General features: G+C 36.0%; 1 non-coding gene across 1 annotated transcript; it reads left to right on the top strand.

Moving 5' to 3' along the window:
* The first annotated feature begins 9,047 nt into the window (after nt 1-9,047).
* On the top strand, nt 9,048-9,195 carry LOC132537134 (U4 spliceosomal RNA). Its single transcript, XR_009548600.1, has one exon. It is a non-coding gene; the product is annotated as a U4 spliceosomal RNA (small nuclear RNA).
* Nucleotides 9,196-15,739: the final 6,544 nt, after the last annotated feature.

The following is a 15,739-nucleotide window of genomic DNA, read 5'->3' as shown; positions in this document are numbered from 1 at the left end:
ACATTGGTGGGGTCTTCAATCCAGGGAAGCCTGGCCGGCATCCTGGTGGCATCTGGAACCTGGTGATTGAAAAGAGAGTTAACATATGAAGCCAAACAATTTGTTGAGCAATCATGGATCCCAAGCTTGGAATAGTGGAGAGCAAGTGTTAGGGAGGTACTCACTGCAAACTCTAGTGTACTTCTGCTTTTGTGTTAAACTAAACTATAACCTCAAAAAAATTGGGTGAAATTTGATAATAATTAAACACATTTCTGTCAAAAAATTATGAGATGGGGTTCAACCAGTGGGTCACTAATTTGCTATTTCTAAATTAATTCAACATCTTCTACTTATAGAAAAAGGTACTGAACTCAGAAGATCAGTGTCACAGTTAGTTGCTATCAGAACTTCATTTTCTAAAATTTCCATTTAATTTTTCCTTCTAAAAAATATTTTGTGACTTGGAAAAATTTTATAAAAGGGGTTTGAAGATAAGCTAGCTGAAACTCAGTTTCCCAGGAAAACTCAGAGTGACTTAGAAACCATGAGATATCATTGTATAATCTAAAAACAAGTTTGCTTTCAAAAGATGGTTTGTTAAATCCAAAACTACATCCCTAAATCCCCATGCTGGAATATATTGCACTACTAGTTGAACTCCTATCAATGTAACTTGGTGAAATAACTTTTGGATCAAGTTAATCCTTTCCCTTTTTCTATCCAGTTCTGCAGTAACTATCATTTTAGATGATAAGAACTCTTCTCTCTTCTTATATATTTATCTCTTTCATCTTTTAGAATGTTAAGCCTTTGGAATGCAGTGAGGATCTGTCTGTCAGTGCCTGTATCATGTGGTGTTTTAAGTACTTCTTGTGAAGCATCATGATAAATGGAAAAGACATATAATGTGGTTGAATGTCCCATGTTCTATGACCTAGTGTTTATGGGTTTTTTTTCTTATTTTTAGTGCTAAAGAACATGAGAATTTCTGTCATATAGTAATTAATTTTATTAACCCCTTAATCATTATTATACCCTCTTTTTAAAAATATATTTATTTATTTATTATTGGGCAGAGACAGAGAAAAATTGAGAGGAGAGGGGAAGGTAAAAGGGAGAGAGACAGAGAGACACCTGCAGCCTTGCTTCACCTCTTGTGAAGCTTTCCCCCTGCAGGTGGGGATCAGGGGCTTGAACCTAGGTCCTTGTGCACTGTAGCATGTACACTTAACAGTTGTGCCACCACCTGGCTTCCCCTATATCCTCTTTAATAGTTACAGTTATTGTTCTAATACATTGTAGACCTTGCTAAACCCTCTTGTCCTGATGTGTTTTTACATAACACATAACATGAATAATATTGTATACACAACAATTGAGGGTGGCTAATTGGATGGATGGGTAGATGGACAGACTCACCAATTAATTAGTGAATCAGTAAGCTAAATTTCTTTTCAGAGTTGAACAATTTAGTTAATACCAATAGACAACTAAACAGGTTAATGACAGTCTCTGAAATTACATCCAAGCCTAAAAATATATTGCTCTATAAGTAATGTTGATGTCATACATCAACAGAAACATGTTATATGTGGAAGAAATACTTCTACTTTATGCGTTAAAAGTGTCATATATTAGCAATTACAAATAAGAGCTGGCATTAATATAGACCTATTTTCATTCATAAAAATTTGATTTGGGTTAAATACCATTTTGATGATGCAGTGATCTATAAAATAATGATATATATTTATTGAAGCCATGTCTTTATGAAAAAAAACATCAGCACTAATAGGAACATCTGAAAACAAGAAAATAATATACAGATCTTATAATTTAGGGGATTGAGGTCCAGAATAATCAAAAGCTATCATAATCTGACCTTGTTCATCATTATTTAAGGTGCTCCTAGGCTTGTTTATTTTGATAAAATAGAAGAGTTTTAATATTTATTGTAAAGAAGTTAATTATACAATTTGGATAAATGGAAATATAACATGCTGTCCAGGTTCAAGTTCCTGATCCCCACCTGCAGGGTGAAAGCTTCACCATGGTGAAGCAGGGCTATAGGTGTTTCCCTGTCTCTCTCCTTCTCTATCTTCCCCTCCATTCTCAATTACTCTGTCTCTATCCAATAAATAGATAAATAAATAAATAAAAGTTAAAATATATGTGTATATCATGCTAAAACTATAAAGCTATGTATACTTTGTAATTATTCCACATTAAAAAAACCCTAAATTTAAAAATCCTAAATCATTGCAGATTTTATTTACTGGTGTGTTAAATTTTAAAATTAATCCAATGCCCTAAAATCTGTTTCTTGTTTTACAAAATAGTTTATTGATTCGTCAAGGTCTAAACAAAGCTTCCTACATGACTCATTGATCAAAAACAAGATTTGTGAGCTCATTAACTAGGTTGTCAGATACATTCATTTATTCATAGACTCCTTTGTCTCACTGACTTTTCTCAAAATAATAAAGGCAAAACAGCATATCTATTTAAAATTTGACAAGCAGGTATCTACCACCATTATACTATTTTCTTAGGGAAATTTAAGAGAGAATGTACATTACAAAATACTTTATTTAATGGAGGAAGCATCCTAAACATTACACTATTTAATAGACTATTCATAGTTTTTAAATACAAGATATAGTGTACCCATTGATTATTCTTTTTTTGATATCATTACTTACTAAGTAAACTTTAATGCAAAACATGAACTTAGTAAGGTAGTGAAGGATATTTTAAAAATATTTTTTATTGATTTTTATTCTTTTCTTTCTATTTTATTTGCTAGGACAGAGAGGAATTGAGAGGAGAGGAGGAGATAAGGAGAGAGAAAGATTGATATCTGCAGACCTGCTTCAGCATTCATGAAGTTTCCCCTCTGCAGGTGGGGTAAAAGTATATATAAAAATTTTTTTTTTGTCTCCAGGGTTATTGCTGGGTCTCAGTGCCTACACTATGAATCCATTGCTCCTAGAAGCTAGTTTTCCCATTTTGGTGCCCTTGTTGTTGTGCTTGTTGTAGTTGTTATTATTGTCATAGCTGTTGTTGTTGTTGGTTAGGACAGAGAGAAATGGAGAGAGGAGGGGAAGACAGAGAGGAGGAGACAAAGACAGACACCTGCAGACCTTCTTCACTGCTTGCAAAGTGACCTCCTGCAGGTGAGAGCTGGGGGCTCAAACCTGTATCCTTATGATGGCCCTTGTGTTTTGCACCATGTGCCATGTGCCCTTAACCCGCTGAGCTACTGCCTGACTCCCTTAAAATGTTTTTTTATGGTAGAACTGATTACTAGCAGTTTTCATGTTTTATCACTAAAATGTAAATGGATTAGTGATTAAGCATTTCTCTGTTCATATATATATTATAGATAATGATTCTATATAAAATCTCAGTTTCACTTAGATAAATGGCCTCCATATTTGCATACATAGATTCCAATCTATATCTACAAGATAACATCTTTTGCTAGAGTGACTATATAATTTGTCATCCAAACTAGAGCAATGTTTGAAGATGAAAGTTTAAATGATCACTTGTGTTGGGATAAACAAATCCTCTATAATAGGAGCTTCTGACCACTCTTCACTTAAATAATGGGTGAGTTTAAGCCATTGACGTTTATTGATATTATGAATTTAATGTATTGTAGTGCCATTGTTCAAAAAAAAATTTTGTTTGCTCTGATATATTGCAAGTATTATAGTGATGTTCTTCTTTATAAGAGGTCTTTTAGAACCTCTTTCAGGGCCGGCTTGGTGATGGTTGCCTCCTTTAACTGTTGTTTGTCTCAGAAGGTTTTGATCCCTCCATGTAGTTTGAATGAAAGTCTAGCAGGATATATAATCCTCGGTTGAAACCCTTTTTCATTCAGGGCTCCATAGATATCTTGCCACTCCCTTCTGACTTTTAGAGTTTGAGTGGAGAAGTCTGCAGATAATCTTATGGGTTTTCCCTTGTATGTGACTTTTTGTTTCTCTCTTGCAGCCTTTAGGATCCTTTCTTTATCCTTACTTCTTCTCATTGTGACTATGATGTGTCTTGGTGTCTTCAGGTCTGGGTTGATTCTGTTTGGTACTCTCTGGGCCTCTTGAATCTTGATGTCCTTTCTGTTACTCAGGTCTGGGAAGTTTTCTTCTATTATTTCCTCTAGAATGTTTGCTTCCCCTTCCTCTGGCAGGCCAATTATGCAAATGTTACTTCTTTTGAGATCATCCCATATGTCTCTGTTGTTGTTTTCAGTGTCTCTCAATCTCTTTTTAAGCTCTTTCACCTCTTTCTTCTTTTTCTCTAACTCATCCTCTGTCTGACTAATTCTGTTTTCTGCTTCTGTTAGTCTGCTTTCCCTTGCCTCAGATTCTTTCTTCATTACAGCTATTTCAGCTTTCAGTTCTCTAATTGCCTCAAGATAATCAGTGTTTTCCTTGGGGGTCTCAACTGTTGTTTCCCTAATACTGCCATTCCTTTCCTCCAATGTTGTTTTCATTTCTGTGATTAATAAGTTTATTATTGCTTGCATACTTTTCTTTCTATGGTTACTTCTGGCTGATTTGTAGTTTCTTCTGGGCTCTTGTCTTCATTCATTGGAGTAGCAGTTTTATTTGTTTTCGATCTACCCATTTTTTTGATTTATGTGTTTATTTTTTTTATATGCTCTGTTGTTCCTCAGTTGTTGTGTCTTGAGTACAAGCAACACTGTTCTAAATACCTTTATGACAATTGCACTCACCAACCTCAGGAATTACAGTAGCAACTGAAGCAAAGTATTGAAGCAGCTTAATCGTTACCAGTTAGCCAAACAATTTCTCCAGTCCTGAAAAAATACTAACAAAATCCCAGTGAATAAGAAAGAGAAAAAAAAGAAGGGCTAGCAAGAATAGACAGTTATGCAAATCTACTATCCACTGTATATTCTAGGGGTAACAAGAGGGGAAAGGGAACTAGTGCAGAGATACACACATAGAGAGTCCACTCTGAGTCTGATTTCTTCCCCAAAATATTTCACAAATTCAGAAAGGCAAAGAAGAAGGAAGGAAGAAGTGTATGACAAGATTAAAAAAGAAAGAAAAGAAAAAGAAAGAAGGGACAAGAGAGAGAAAAGGGAAAACTAAGAAAAAGAGCTGTAATTAAAGAGCAGTGAAAGGAAAGGTTTTTTTATTACTTTATTTTAAATTTAATTTAATTTAATTTTTTTGATTAGTTATTAGGGGAGGGAGTAGAGAGTCTGTAGAGGAGGTAGGATTAAGGAGACAAGTTCCTCCCACAATAGATAAGATGCCCACTACCCTAGTACTGAAATATATGCTAAGAGTTAATTCTGATCAACCTAAAGGGGGGGAAGATATATGCCTTTATATAATATTAATAGTAAAATAGAGCAGGGTAAAATAAAATAAAATTAAATTAAATTAAAACCCTGTCCCAGATTACCTCAAACCTTGTGATCAGAGGAAGCTGATTCTTAAGAATGAGAAAAAAAAAAAAAAAAACCTCAGGACTAGACAAGGATAGCTGAAATAGATAGTTATGCAAATCTACTATCCACTGTATATTCTAGGGGTGGCTAAAGGAGGAAGGGAAGTTGAGCAGAGACACTCGCAGTGAGAGTTCACACTGAGTCAGAATTTTTCCCCAAAATAATTCCCAAATGTGTATCAGTAAATTCAAAAAAGCACACTGTTTGGTGGTGTGGGGGCTGGGGGCTTTGGCTTTGGAAGCTGTAGGATTAAGCAAGAAAGGATGACAAGAATGAGAAAAAGAAAAAAAAAAGAGAGAGAGAAAAAAAAGAATAAGATAAAAAGAACAGTCATAAAAGAGCAGTGAAAGGAAAGGTTTTTTTTAAATTTATTTATTTTAATTATTTAATTAGCTATGTGGGGTGAGGTGGGGGGGTTGGCTACTTAGAAAGAAAAAAGGCCAGAGGTTTCAGAAGGGTATAGACTTGGAATGAATGATACTCCCTGATGGGACAGAAATTTGGTAAAGAAAGAGTCTCCTAGCAGGGGAGCCTGCTAGGAGCTGCTCCCCAGGGACTGGTTATGGGGGTTGGGGGGCAACGGAGAGGAGGTATGCTTAAAAATTAAAAGGAAAAAAAAATTTTCCCCTTTTTTTCTACTCTAATTCTTAACCCAAATTAAGTTATAGTCACCTCCTTGGTTTCACTGCTAGGACCCCTTATTGACTGGCCTACTAAAGGCAGAAAATCCTACCCTTTCCAGGAGATGTGGTCAGAGCTCAAGCCACTAGCAGCTTCTCTGTCCGCCATCTTCCGGGAACCACCAAATAATTGATAGTACTTATGAGATCACTAGTGGTGCACTGGGTTAAGCTCACATATCATTGTGTGCAAGGGCCCAGATTGGAGCCCCTGCTCCCCACCTGTAGGGGGGAAACTTCAGGAGAGGTGAAACAGATATGCAATTGTCTATCTTTCTTCCTCTCTATCTCCTCACCACTCTCAATTTTTCTCTGCCCTATCAAGCATAATAGAAAAGTTTAAAAAGGAAGAGAGAGAGAGAAGGAAAAAGAGAAGAAACAGAAAAAAGGAGAGAAAGAGAGAATGGAAAGGAAAAAAATGGCTGCCAGGAGCAGTGAAGTCTTAGTTCCAGAACTGAGCCCCAACAGTAAATCTAGTGTTGATTAAAAGAAGAAGAAGAAGGAGAAGGAGAAGGAGAAGGAGAAGGAGAGGGAGAGGGAGAGGGAGAGGGAGAGGGAGAGGGAGAGGGAGAGGGAGAGGGAGAAGGGAGAGGAGGGGGAGAGGAGGAGGAGGGGGGGGAGGAGAATATTATTTAAAACTAGTACTCCTGTATCTGAACCCTATTTCTCATTTGATTTTATTCTATTTTACTTTATTTTTATTAGTGACTTCCAAAATTATAAGTTAATAGGGGTATAATTCCACACCATTCTCACCACCAGAGTTCTGTGCTCCCATCCCCCCCAACTCCACCCCCACCCCCAACAGCAGAGACTGTTAGAGTTCTCCCAACGTCATAGATATTGAATCCTATTTCTCAATGATGGTTATTTTGTGCATTTTTTATTTAAGATGTCTTTAAGTAAAAAGTCTTTCCCATTGGATTTTTTTTAATTTTATGTCTCTCGTGTTCCACATCAACAATGAAGTTTTTTGGTCCCTTAGCTCTCATTGATTAATTTCTCTGAAAATCACTTAGAGTTTGCTCTGCACATCATCATTGGCTCTGAAATTGTTTGCTCTTGCTTTATATATGTGTAATTTTTCTCTTCTCAAATATACCACAATGTTTTTCAAAAGCAAGGAAGAATATCTTACGGTAGCAGTTCTCCTTTTGTAAGCTTAACATTGGAATCACTAGCAAACACCAGTATCATAAATTGAATAATAAAATTTTATGTGATATATTTTTTATCTCGTCCTTACCTCCACTATTCTTTACTGTGTGTCAGTGATGCTGGCCAACATAACATTTCTTTGACTTTTGAAACAAATTGAATCTTTGGTATTCATTTAGGCCATCATGTACTTGCTTCTGCTTATTTGTAGGTCCGGTTTCTTAATTTTCTTTACGGATCCAAAGTTACTTTCTTATAAAAGAGTTCCTCATGGTCTGGGAGGTGGCACAGTGATAAAGCTTTGGACTCTCAAGCATGAGGTCCTGAGTTTGATCCTCGGCAGCACATGTGCCAGAGTGATGTCTGGTTCTTTCTCTCTCCTCCTATCTTTCTCATAAATAAATTTAAAAATATATTAAAAAAATAAATAAAAGAGTTCCTCAGAACTGTCTATATTATGCTCACTTTTCACTCTGTTCGCCTTATTCTCTTTACTGGTCTCCTGCTTTATTGCTCTGTTTTATTACTTATTTTGTTACTGAAGTATGAGGAAGAAGAAAATATGCTTATGTAAACATACGCAGTGGGGATACAAGCATTTATGGAACAGTTCATTTAAGAGAGAGACTAGAAGTTTTTTTTTTATTTTTAAAGCATGAAAATTCTGTTTTTGCACTTAAACTCAGATCTCTCTTGTGACCTTATTCCCCATGAAATTTTTGTAGCTGCACCATGCTGAATGGTCATTTCTAAAAAAAAAAAAAAATTCTTCACTATATTCTGCCTCTAAAGAGTTGAGTAGAAATTAAGATCAAAGTTTGTCCAAGTTAAAGAAAATGCGCATCCTGACCATCAGGTAGAGATTATTTTTATTATTTGAGAGTGGATATTGGAGGGAATGAGTTGAAAAATACTTATTTGGGTGGTTCAGGTGGTGGCACACCTGCTTAAGCACACACATTAAAAAGCACAAGGACATAAGTTCAAGCCCCTGGTCCCCACCTGCAGGGGGAAGCTTAATGAGTGGTGAAGCAGAACCGCAGGTGTCTTTTTCTTTCCCACTCTGTCTCCCACTCTCTTAATTTCTCTCTGTCTCTAATCAATAATAAATAAATAAAATAAAATAAATAAAAAGAAAGGAAAAATACCTATTTCAGCTATCTTATGTAAACTGCATAGCATAACTTCTTCTGTGACAGATCTAACTTCTGTCACTTTAAAACAACCATATATGGTACAGTGAAAATGGAAGCCTATAAACAAAACTGTTTTCAATAGATTTCGCATTTGTGCTGACAAACTTTTGCTACATCCTCTATGATATTTTTGTAGACATAGAAGAGTACATGTAAACTGTATTTAGTCATTATATCTGTCCCCACCATTTTCCCTAGAAACAATACCCTTGATATTTTGAATTGCCTTTTTCCATCTATAGTTGTATGTTTCAAATAGAATCTGACATCTTTTAATATGGTTTAGGGACTAAAACACGATCAATCTTAGGTGACCATCATAGAGCACACATCCATCTTATCAAACCTGAACCAATGGAGAATGTTTTCTGTGAATGTGTTGAATTTTGATTATAGAAAGAAAATCCTGGGGCCAGGTGGTAGAATACCTGGTTGATTGCACATGTTTGCCTATATGTGAGTATGAGGTTTGAGTCACTCAAGATATACACTAAAACCGCCCTTTGCTTTTATTTAATTATGTGAATCAAGAAATTCTTAAGCTTTGCGCAGTGGCAGTACCATAGCCAATGAGGTTTATCCTAGGCGTGATTATTGCTAATTGAAAGAAATTCTTGTGCTGAACATTGTGTATGCTTGATTTTCTTCTGTCACTTGATGTTCCTAAACTTGCTTGAGTATAATTATTTTTAGGGAAGCTTTTCTCTTATGTTAAACCAGTTGAAATTTAAGACTAATGTTCTCACCTGCACTTATCCATCACCTACCTTCCTTCCTTCCTTCCTTCCTTCCTTCCTTCCTTCCTTCCTTCCTTCCTTCCTTCCTTCCTTCCTTCCTTTCCTTTCTTTCCTTCTTTTCCTTCCTTCCTTCTTCCCTCCCTTCTTCCCTCCTTTCTTCCCTCCTTTCTTTCTTTTTTCTTGCAATTACTTATTTCATTGTATGCTTTGTATGTGAGCTTCCACTTCTTTATAACACTTTTAAAAAATATTTTATTTATTTATTTATGAGAAAGATAGGAGGAGAGAGAGAAAGAACCAGACATCACTCTGGTACATGTGCTGCCGGGGATTGAATTTAGGATCTCATGCTTGGGAATCCAATGCTTTCTCCACTGTGCCACCTCCAGGACCACAATAACAATTTCTTAAGAAATAAATTCTATTTTAAACCTCCATCTTTACAACACAGCACTTTAATGCCAAACATTAGTTTTTTAGTGTTTAAAGTTATTAACAACATCAGAAAGAGATTTTTTTTTTTTTAATTTGCTGAGGATGTGGAGGTATCCCACCACTGCCACTTTTAATATCTGACAGATACTGGGTGATCTCATTTGGGTGGAATTTAAGAACCAAGGAATTTAAGAACCAAGTAATAGGAAACAGAAAATAAAACTTAGACTGGGTGTGAAGTATTGCACCAAATCAGATACCTCTGGGAGGGAAGAAAGGGATATTGGGTATTGGGTATTGAGGCCATGGTGTATGAAGGTGGAATATGACCTAGGTTGGGGGAGAAAGTGTCTTGCAGACACTTATCATGGGGAGATAATTTATACCCATGTGCCACCAACTGTTCATAAACCATTAACCTTTAATATAGAGGGGGGATATTTGATAGAAAGAATGTATTTTTTAAATGAATAAATATTTTGACATTAGAGAAAAATGCTTTCTTGCTATATTATATATATAACCTTTTTGGTCAATTCCAATCTCTTCCTTCCTCCCTTCCTTCTTCCCTCCCTTCTTTCCTTCCTTCCTTCCTTCCTTCCTTCCTTCCTTCCTTCCTTCCTTCCTTCCTTCCTTCCTTCCTTTCTTATTATTATTTTGTTATCACCAAAGCTATACCACTCTGGAATGACTTTTTCCGAAAGACAGAGGAAAAAAGAGAAAGACAACACAGCACCAAAGCTTTCTTCAGTGTTGTGGGAGCAAGGCACTGATTTGAGTGTTGCAATGCAGACACACTACCCAAGCAAACTGTTATGCACAGTCTTTTTCTGTTGCATTTTCAGTTACACTTCTTATAGAAATACTTCATCATAAGTACACATATCTTTCTCTGTTCTTAAATATTTTATTGTAACCTAAATAACATTTAAGACTAATTTTCTTTCTCCCTTCCTTACTCTCTCCCTTCCTTAATCAATTTTCCTTTATTTCTTTTTTCCCTTCTTTGCTTTCTTTTTCCATTATTTCCTTTCTCTACCTTTCTTTTTTCCTTACTTTCTTCCTCTCTCTCTCTCTCCCCCCCCCTCACTCTTTTTTTCTTTCTTCCTTTATTTCTTTTTCTTCTTTCTTTCTAACAGTATTTAGCTCGGGTCTAGTTTATTGTAGTGGTACCAGAGATTGAACCTCAGAACTGCAGGTATGAAAGTCTTTTTGCTTAATCATTATGCAATCTCCCTAGTTCTAAGACATTTTAATTTAATAAAAATATGCTGCAATATTATATACATTATCAAAATGGGAGGCCAGACAGTGGTGTACCTGTTATTACACATGAGGACCTTGGTTTACATCCCACTTCCAGAAGGAAGCTTTATAAGAGGCAAGGCAATGCTGCAGGTATCTTCCCCCCCCCACTTATCTGTCTATTTCTCTTTTTAAAAGAAAAAAATTAAATAATGGTTGCCAAAAGCATTGGAATTATTATCATGTAGACACTGACCCCCATCAATAACCTTGGTGAGAAAAAAGGAAATAATAAAACTTTTAGATTTAAATATTGCTCTACTTAATTTATTTTGTGTTATACTTATTTAATTTTTAAGAATGATAATATATTTGGTTATACTTTATTTTTAATCCTTGGTCTATTAAACAGAACATGGTTTACATGATTCATAGTCACCATTTTGATGGATCATTTGATTTCATCTCTTAAATGCTCATGCAAACTGTTTATATTTATGTAACCTTCTATAATTTCATCACCCAGATGGAATTCAGGGAAGATCATTTAAAATATATTTATGGGAAAATTTGATTTAAGTTGAAAAGCATCCAGGGGGAAATATAGAGTGATCTTACGTTGCCATAACAAAGCCATTAGGCAAAGATTCAAATAAGCTATATGTTGGAAACAGAGTTAGTGCAATGGGAATTTGGCGCTGACACTAGAGATAGAGCTTCCTAGAGCTTATTAGATAAGAGACACATTGACAAATAAAAGCCTAATTTTATGCAAAAAGTAATCCTATAGATTGATATACTTCCTTCGTCAATGATATTATGTTTGTTTAAACCTATAATTTTTTCTGTGATAAGTTTCATCTTAGAGCTATTTTGACTATTTAGGGAAACAGAATAACAAGGCCAAATACGTATTAAGAAATCTTTATTATACATGCAATCTGAAAATTTTTCTCTTGTCTTAAGTTCCATTTAACGTATGCTATTATGACAGTTGTATAAATATTACCTAACCAGCATAAGTGCTATAATGCTGACCCTAAACTGGAAATGAAAGACACTGCATTAACTCTCTACCATAAAGGTAAATTTTGTTCTCTGTAACTTAGCATTCCAAGCTTCAATGTTTTCTTATTCTCCATTCTTGTTTTTTCTCATTTGTAACAGTTCATTAATTACTTCATACTATATCATTCAAATATATTGAACTTACTGTATATCACAGCTGCCCAAATATGTCTTTTAATATCTCTACATGTGTATGTATGTACTTCATTTGTCTAGTATATTTTCCTCACTCTCAAGGGCATATTCTAAATATGGGTATGTTTCTGTTAGGTGGACAGGAATTTTACTTAAGCATTCATAATCCAAAATAAAACATGCCAGGGTTATTATGGGGCTAGGTGCCTGAAGGATGAATGCACTTTCCTTTCAGTTTTTTATACAGATGTAGAGAAATATACAGGAAGTTAGGAGAGGAACAGAGAGAAGTACCTGCAGCACCACTTCACTACTACTGTGAAGCCTCCACACTGCAGGTGGGGATGAGAAACTTGAACTCAGGTCCTTACACATGATAATATGTATTCTCTATTTGTGCCACCACCAGGTCCCCTAAATTTAATCTTAACTACTGTTAATTATGTCTTCTGGTAGGAAACTTGCACAATCTATCTCGGTCTGTTTATGTGTAAATTGATGACACTAGTATAGTGACTCATCTGTGCTATGACATCTATTTGAGAGAGTAGATATGTTCAGCTGACACCATTGCAGACATTTAGGGGATGTTTCTAAATGCAAAGTCTCAAAAACAAATCAAAGTAAATTAATGTATTGTTCTCTATACTGCTGTTTCTCTAGCCTGATGATCTATGAATAGGAAGTCAGTGTTGATCTTTGTGAGAAATGGTACATCTGTATTTTAGTTTAGACTCCATCAGAGATAGTATTAGGACTATTTCACAATTTTCTTTTTTTGCCTCTAGGGTTATCACTCGGGCTCAGTGCCTGTACTATGAATCCACTGCTCTTGGTGGCAATTATTTCTACCTTTCTTTGTTGTTGATGTTGATGATATTGTTGTTGTTGGATAGGACAAATAGAAATTGAAAGTGGAGGGGAAGACAGAAAGGGGGAGAGAAAGATAGACACCTGCAGACCTGCTTTGTGAAGTGACCCCACTGCAGGTGGAGAGCCAGGGGGCTCAAACTGGGATCCTTATGCTGGTCTTTGCACTTTGTGCCATGTGAACTTAACCTGGTGCGTCACTGCCGGGGCCCATATTTCCCAATTTTCAGTAATAACTATAAATATTATATCATACTCACACATTTGAATGAAGACAGCACATCATCAGGCTCACCTGATGACTTTAAAAGTATATGCCGCTAATGTTGCTCACATCTCCAACCACATAAGATAATGATTTTGAATCTCTCTCTCTCTCTCTCTTTTTATTTGCTTTAAAGTAAGTCATTTTTATTTAGTACTGTTGTCTGAATTTCACACATTACTAAGAATGCTAGCAATAACATGATGCCTAGTTAGTTGTTCTGAAAGTTTTTTTTATTTTTTAATTTTTATTTATAAAAAGGAAACACTGACAAAAACTATAAGATAAGAGGGGTACAACTCCACACAATTCCCAACACCAGAACTCTGTATCCCATCCCCTCCCTTGATAGCTTTCCTATTCTTTATCCCTCTGGGAGTATGGACCCAAGGTCACTGTGGGATGCAGAAGGTGGAAGGTCTGGCTTCTGTAATTGCTTCCCTGCTGAACATGGGTGTTGGTAGGTCGATCCATACTCCCAGTCTGTCTGTCTCTTTCCCTAGTGGGGCAGGGCTTTGGGGAAGTGGGGCTCCAGGACACATTGACATGATATTTTCATCCTATCTTCTCTTCTTCTGAATAACAGAACATCTGAATATCTTAAGTGAAGCTGCAACATCTGATAATCCTAACACTCAGGTTGGAGCAATAGATATAGGCATCTCTTCCACTTCCTACATGACTTTTATCTTTGTGATGCTTCTTGCATTCAGCCATTGCATTTTAATCTGGATAAAACAAACAAACAAACAAACAAAAAACAAACAAACACTATTTGAAAGCACCCCATCTGTCCCTATTGCTTTACATTCAGTCATTTGTTCTTGTCATTGATCCTTATTGAGTGACTTTTTGGCAGGCCCTGTGACACCTGCTGTGTACATTTTTACTATATGGTTGAAAGGCTGCACTGCTGTGTAACAAGAATTCACACTGCCTGGGTTTTAGTCCTGGAGAAATCACTAGCTGTTACATTACTCTGAATGATCTTTAACTACACCTCTGCTATTGTGAACATCGCTAACATGCAGATATCATTGTCATCAACTCTCCAGGTTCTTTGTGAGGTCTAACATAGAAACTTTATTATCACCTGTTTTGGGATGTATCAGTTATTATTTTTTGTTATATTGATATTATTAATATTCAAAGAAACAACATAGAGTAGAAATATGTATGGTGTGATAAGTTTCACTAAGGGCAGAATATATATGCTTGAGAAAAAGCAGAAAAATTCAGAAAGATTATCAGGATTTTTTTTTTGAGAAGGAAAGGTTAATTGGGTATATAGTAGTTCAGAATAAGAATGACCTATGTAAAACTAGTACAAAGCATTTCTAGTAAAGGAAAAATGGACCTGAAGATCAGACTTGGAGAAACACATGGAAAATTCCAGAAGCTGAAAGATTAGTGTTCAGTGGCTTCTCCCCATGAGAATGCAGTTGGCTATTTTTGAGGGGTTTTACCCAATGCTCAAAGACTGTTGAAGCATCTGCATCCTCTAAAACCACCTGCCAACCCTGGACACAGTGGCTGATGACTGTAGTGTCATTGCCGAAGGCATAGTAGGTTATCTGCTTATCCTTTGGCCAAAACCACTCACCCACGAGATGGTTTGTGGAGCACTTACTTACCTAGAGTCTATTATTCTTTTTTTCTTTCTTTTTATTAGTGGTTTAATAATAATTAACAAAATTAGAAGATAACAAGGGTACAATCCATACAGTTCCCACCAACAGAGTTCCATGTCCCATTCCCTCCATTAGAAGCTTCCCTATTTTTTTTTTTATTTAATAATTATTGACAGGACCATAGGATAATAGGGGTACAACTCCATACAATTCCCACTACCAGAATTATATATCCTATCTACTCCATTGAAAACTTTCCTATTCTTTATCTCTCTAGGAGTATGGATATTTATGGGGTGCAGAAGGTGGAAGGTCTTGCTTCTGTAATTGCTTTTCTGCTGGACATTGACATTGACAGGCCAATACATACTCCCAGCCTGTTTCTATCTTTCTCTTGTGTGGTAGGACTTTAGAGAGGTGGGATTTCAGAACTCACTGGTGAGGTCGTCTGCCCAGAGAAGTCAGGCGGGTGTCATGATAAGTATCTGCAACTTGGTGCTGAAAAAGCACCAAGATATAAAGCAGAACAATTTGTTTAATAATCAGGAACCAAAATGTAAGAATATAGCAGATAAGATTTGGGGTCTCCATTATGGAAAAAGGTAGTAGGTCTATTTTAGGTATATTCCAAGGGGCCTATGACTTTACTAATTTTTTCCTGAGCCCAACTGTTAATATGCAAGTGGCCAAAGCTATTGTCTGGGGAGACTATTATTCTGATTCCCTCTCCACATTTACTTTTTTAAATTTTACATGTTTTTAAATCTGTGTATACCATATTATTGATACCACATAATTATCTCCCCTTTTGCCTTTCCCCACACACTTTTCCCTCTAATAACCACC

Source organism: Erinaceus europaeus, chromosome 2 (genome assembly GCF_950295315.1).
Source record: "Erinaceus europaeus chromosome 2, mEriEur2.1, whole genome shotgun sequence".
Lineage (NCBI taxonomy): Eukaryota > Metazoa > Chordata > Mammalia > Eulipotyphla > Erinaceidae > Erinaceus > Erinaceus europaeus.
Note: the sequence above shows the minus strand (reverse complement) of the source record. Positions and strands in the feature narration are given on the sequence as shown.